General features: G+C 41.6%; 1 long non-coding RNA gene across 3 annotated transcripts in view; it reads left to right on the forward strand.

Moving 5' to 3' along the window:
- The first annotated feature begins 3,172 nt into the window (after positions 1–3,172).
- LOC113142133 (uncharacterized) overlaps positions 3,173–6,174 on the forward strand; it is a 7,366-nt gene continuing 4,364 nt past the window's right edge. For 2 of the 3 annotated variants that reach the window (XR_003296916.1, XR_003296915.1), the window contains exons 1-3: positions 3,173–3,295; positions 3,535–4,174; positions 5,309–6,174. The exon at positions 5,309–6,174 is cut by the window's right edge. This is a non-coding gene — a long non-coding RNA (uncharacterized LOC113142133). The remainder of the gene's footprint in view (positions 3,296–3,534; positions 4,175–5,308) is intronic. The other variant, XR_003296917.1, reaches the window with a different exon arrangement.

A 6,174-nucleotide genomic window follows, 5' to 3' on the forward strand; every position in this document is an offset into this window, starting at 1 on the left:
GTAGCCTGCTAACCTCAAACCACATGATCAGCCGGCTCTGCCCGCCTTGTTTCGCTGTGTGCTTGGTGGAGGTGCGGGCTTTGTTTCTGATGGTTTGGTTTAGTTTTCTGAGAAACTGACAGGAAAATGACAAGAAAACAAAAAACACCTCAGCTGTTTCCTGTTTGCACTGATGGGAAGGTGCAATTTGCCAGCGAAAAGCAACACAAGAGATGAAGAGATACAACATAGAGATAAAGTAGGTGATTGAGTGAGGGGAATCAGGAAGGATGAGATCAGAAATTAGGGTGAATTAGAAATTGGACACAAAGATAAACTGACAGAGGGAGAAAATGCTGAGCACAAGAGGAGGAGAAATATGGTGTGACAAATAACTGGTAAAAACATAAATTGCTCTGAAAGATAAAGAGTCTGACTGAGAACTGGCAGGAAACATACAGAGAAAACAAGAAAGAAAACAGCTGACAGGAAGTTTTGCGCCTCTTCCCCACAAATACGAACACAGCTGTGTGAGAACACACTTTGTCAAACGGCTTCAAAACACCCAGTTAAGACATCCACGTGATAGTGAAACACACAGGCGTAAAACATACAGAACACAATGTGCCCAAGGCAAAAGGGGAACAGAGCTAAATTACACACAAATCTACATACACATGCACAGACATCTACACGTTTGGCCTTGCAGTTCCACTACAACAAGATGATAGTCAAAAAACACTTACTGAGAAACAATGTATGTAGCCTTGAAGTCCAAATTCTCTTGCAATGCACATACACACATATATATACAGGTGTATCTACACTGTGACAACATGTTAATGATTTGCAAAGTTAGATTTAACTGGGCTTACTTCTGCACCATCATTTGACTTGGATACCAGCAATAGAAACTATGCCAAGAACTGATACCAGTAACAATTAAAACACCCAAGACTGATTTGTTTATTCCAGACATTAGAGCTTAACAGGTCTACACTGAGCACACTGATCTCCCCCAGGTGATGGTCCGGCTCCTGTGGAAGTGAGATATGGATGATAAAGCAGCGGCAAAACATTTAACGTGCAAAAACAGCCGTGACCTACATAAGACTGACAGTTTAATGAGTAACTGTAGCCAACTAATTTCCCTACGGGACTAATATGTTACTTATTACCCATATACCACTTGGCCATAAAAAAATACACAACCTGGAATTGCATAAATAAATTAAGGTTATGCATTGTAACCTTAATTCTATGAGCACAGCTGGAGCCCTGTAATAGGCTCTATAGACTTTTGCCAGCGTGGAACAGAGCATTGACGTGTGCATGTAGTTTTTCAGCCATCAAGATGTTCCTTTAAGCCTGACATGATGATACCTGCACTGAAATATATTTTTGCCTTTACCTTTGGCTACTGAACCTGTCCCTTGTGTCCAAAGCTCAAGGAGAAGCTCAAGGAGAAAGCTAAGTGCAGCCTCCTTTTGGAAGCCACCATAAGCTTCATTAACACTTTTACCCACAGGTTTGGTCCACATTTGCTTCAACCTTAAGGAATTCCCAATACGTTCATGTTCCTGTCCATTCCTGCCAACATCGCCTGAACATAGAGTGTTCAGACTGAAAACAACCCTGCATTAAAATGATGCAAGCAGCTGTGTTGGCGAGGGTGTGTTGCTTCAGGCACCAGTGTAGTTTTTTTTTTTTTTTTTTAAGACACATTAAAATACAATCCAGGAAGTCGAGTTTGACCAACAGATCGATTATTATGAGGCACACAAAACAATTTTGCAACTCTGGAAAGTAAACACAGAAGTAATGATTTTAGATTAGCGGAGTCTGACTTTTTTGTTAGACAACCCTGCATTTTTTTTGTCAGAGCTGGCTGTGGTGTCAACAGGCTGGCTCCATTCAAATGAATGACTGGATTGCATTTTTTCTTGCAGGGCTACTGTCATAGCCTCATATAACTTATAAAAACAATCAGCTTGAATATTACTAGTAGTAGTATAGTATAAGGTATTCAACTTACAATATGGATGGATATGAATCCCAGTGTCATGTTTCAACTTTTCAGAAAGACGAAAAAAGTGTATGAGTGTATATGAGACATCACACTAAGCAATGAAAGCCAATTAAATAGGGTGGGACCCAGCCACAACCCATGCCCATGCAGCCTACATGTGTAAAACTGCCTGTGTGGGAAGCAGAACTCTCAGTTGGCTTACAGTTATATATGGTACACCGTATAGTTGGAGACAGGGATTGTGTTAAGAGAGAGACTGTTTTAAGTGTGTCATGGGATTCACATAGAAGGAGATGTATTTCATGTTGCTTCATACAGTCCATTAGCATCTCCTCCTGGTATTTTCGACCTTCAGCTATGATCATAAACATTTTGAAGCAAGAGCTTTCCTGAGGCACCCAGGGACAGTCTGATTAGCTGAAGGACATCGATTGCAAATGAGAGGGAAGAGAAAAAGACTTTTCTTTGTACTGATTTTAACAGTACCAAAGATAGTAGACACCCACTCTTTCAATTGATATGCACTGATGAGGAGAATCCATTATGCCTTGTTGATTTCACTTATTAAACTGATATCCAGAGGGGAGGATGCAGACAAAGACGTGTCTGTTTCTCTGTTTTTATCTAATATTTCTACCAGGTTCCAACACGACCCAAAAACAAAGTGCAGCAACAGACGCAGAAGTCAGAAAATGTGTGTGATGGATACAGACAACGATATACAGACAATACAGCAGTCAGAGAGCTGACGGACACGCACACACTATCGCCGCAGCTGCTGGGGTGTGGTGGGGGAGATATGTGTTACACTCCCTCTGTCTGCGTTCAGACCAGTTCTAGTAGGATTTAGTGCAGGCTCGGCTGGAATGGGTTGGACCCATGCCACGCATTCCAGTGCCGCCGTGTGTTCTCTGTTGACCTACTTGTGTCAGAGGGGTAAAAAAAAAAAAAGAGCACATACAGTACACCCACCCACACACACAAGTACACGCAAGTACACAGCTCAGGAGGAAGCCACGCTGTTCTTTGCACAGACTGTAAATAATGACTTGAGAGGAGCACATGGTGAAGATACACGTAGGCGAGTGCGTGAACGCGCACGCAGGCATGCGTGTACTACGTGCACTGACATGCTGCTTCACTTAGACTGGTACAGTGTTGTAATTCAAGTTGTACAAACACTGTGTATGTGCAGACATATATGGACAGAACACACACCGACAAAAGAAAGGAAAGTATGTTAACTTGATGATTTGCAAACAAATGGATTTCTTATGCTCCTATAATGTAAGTAAACAGTTCAGAGTGTAGTGCACTGGCCTGTATCACAGTGAACATGAAAGCAGACAGTGGGATTTAACTCTTAATGCCTTTCAGAAAGGAAACATCTGCTAATGTCCAAGTCCTCTCTTCTTTTCTAATCTCCTTCCGTGCCTCTCCTGAATTCTCCTCCTCTCCTCTCCTCTCTCTCTTTCTCTCCTGCCTCTCTCTCATCTTTTTCCACTCTTCTTTCTCCTCTCTCTTAGTCTACCTCCAGCTTTTGGCTCTTCGATGACCCTCCACCACACCTGGGGTTTGCTTCGAAGCTGTCGAGTGCATCATTGGCTGCAAACAGCAGGGCTGCATTTATGTGAAAAGCCACTTCAGTCTCCGTAAAAAAGTGCTGACCTCTCCAAAAGCCATAAGTAGCCTATCTGTCTCCTCCTGTCACACCGACTCTCCTTTTCCTTTTTTCTATATTTCTATTTTCTTCGTGACTGTGGCTACATCAGCTGTGGTTCATGTCCTGCATCCTGCCATTGCTCATGTTGCCAAAACACAGAATTCCATGGTGCACCAAATGACCTGGAAAAGGACACAACAAATTTTGGATTTCTTGGAAGTGTCATCTATAAGCCACAGCAACCATCTGAGAAGGCTGACGTAGGCAAGATGCTAGACGAATTACAACATAAAGTTATAATCACAGCTGAACTGGATTTAAAGATGGTAATGTAGTATCATTGACTGATTTCTGTGAAGAAAAGCCCAAGATTGACGATTAAATCCCACTTCAGTTTCTTTTATGTCTACTCATTTCTACCTTGAAATACTTTACACTTATCCAACAGAAGAAACTTTGCACCTCAGCCAAGTCAAGGGTAGAATATAAAGGCTCCTCTTACAGTAAGTACTTTATTCTTGCTTTTCTTCCATTTTCCTCTATAACGATAAAAAGGGAAACGCTACACTATGTAGATCCACCATGTCTTTGGCTGCAGCTGTCTCTGCTTGGCCTACTTTTTGATTCCATTAAATGACTGGGTGGGTGGGAGTAAAGGCTGCACTTTTTAGTATTCTTTTAAGGGTTATCAAATTGGATGTCAGTTGGTGAATGAGTGTTTGTGTGTGTGCGTTGTCCTTGTGAGTCTTTGTTAGTGTAAACTGAGGCAGAGATCTGTTGTTGATATGTGCTTGATTATAGGACTGTGTGAAACACCATAATATGTATTTATTTGGTCAGAACACATATTAACTTGCTCCAGATGATTCCAAACATCCACATCTAAAAGTGAACATTTACATTTTCATACATGAGCTTTTATGTGTTTGTCTGGCCTTTTTTTGTTTGGTTAAACAAGCTGGATGTTTGGGGGTGTAGCTTTAGGGCTTATGTTTTCATTCTTTTTAAGAATTCTTCAGAAGACTGAAACGTATTGCTGCTTCTCACACTCATCACAGCGTATTTCCACTTTGGATTTAAAGGTGCCCTGTTTGCTGTGGGTATCTTTAAGATCTAACAAAAGACATTTATAGAGACAATGTAATGACTGCTTTAAATTCTACATTGCTTCCATCCATGTTTGTTAGCGTACAGAAACTCACCCACAGAAAAATGTGAACCCACACTTCATAGCATTGTCAGTGTCCAAGAACTCCACAGGGTACCTTACACAGTAAAATGAAGAGGCATGAGCAGTTAAGTCCTTGTGTTCTAAAGCAGACCGGATACAGTTACCCACGGCTGCATTTGTGCCTGCCTGTCAGCAGAGAGCTACAAACATGACATGGAGCATGATTGTCTGCAAATGTTTAATGCCTTGCTTATTTCACAATGAGCTTCTGTGAGTGTAATGGAGTTTGTGTGCATGTGTGCAAGTGCCACATTTGATGTGGTCGTGTGAGTGCACATCTTTTTCTCCTGGGAACAAGACTCTACAGCTCCCCAAGCTTACAAGCCATTTACCAGCATGGAACAAACCTGCTCGACTAATTTCAGCTGATGCTGGTTTTACAAGTTTTTTTTCTGTTTTTCCACAGAATTCATTACGGGACCCAAACAAAGGAGTGTCCTGCCAACAGCAAAACCTGAGCAAAGAGAAATACTAAACCTTCCTCTCCCTCATCCCTGCATCTCACCAAGGACTCCTCTGATGTCTTCCAAAACAATGTTTATCTTCCATCTGTGTACCCCAGCTTTGTTTTTGGTTTTATCCCTATATGCTATACTGACAGGTGTAAATTAACACTGGGTGTGTGCCCCAGGGAAGGGAGCAGACAATAGTCAGCAGGAAATTATACAGTTATACATTGGTATTGTATTAATACCAGTGTGTGAGTACACATTTAACAAAATCACATTCAACATGATTTGTTGGCTTTAGACATGCTGGTAAGCTGACTGGCAAGCTACATTTCATATTTAATGGTCAGACATGAGTGTGATACCAGTCTCCTCTAGCTGTCTGCACCAGAGAGAATGACCAGATTTTCCATAACGTAAAACTGCTCCTTTAACCTTTTACAGACAATGTTTCATTTATACTTCATCTTTTATCTTTTGTCCTTTATGTTGGTTGTAGTCTGTTACTGCCACCCCTCAAATCAATCAGTTAATGTACCCTCAAAACATTCAGAGGTGAATGTTCAGTATTTTGAATATTTTTGCTATTTTGCTCTATCAGCTAAACATATTCAGCATTCCAGTCTATAGATGTGCATCACTGGTTTATACTTTCAGTGCCAGCAGATGCTCACATTCTGAGGGTACACATTCTAGATGAGCGGGCAACTGTGCACATATGTGCACTGTGCATGTGAACAATGCCACCAGTTGCTGTGAGTGGAAGCTCCCTGGTTGTCTGCCAGCAGGGAGGGAGTGACCACAGCACAATGGAGGGTGTGAG

This window comes from Mastacembelus armatus, chromosome 23 (assembly GCF_900324485.2).
Source record: "Mastacembelus armatus chromosome 23, fMasArm1.2, whole genome shotgun sequence".
Classification (NCBI taxonomy): domain Eukaryota; kingdom Metazoa; phylum Chordata; class Actinopteri; order Synbranchiformes; family Mastacembelidae; genus Mastacembelus; species Mastacembelus armatus.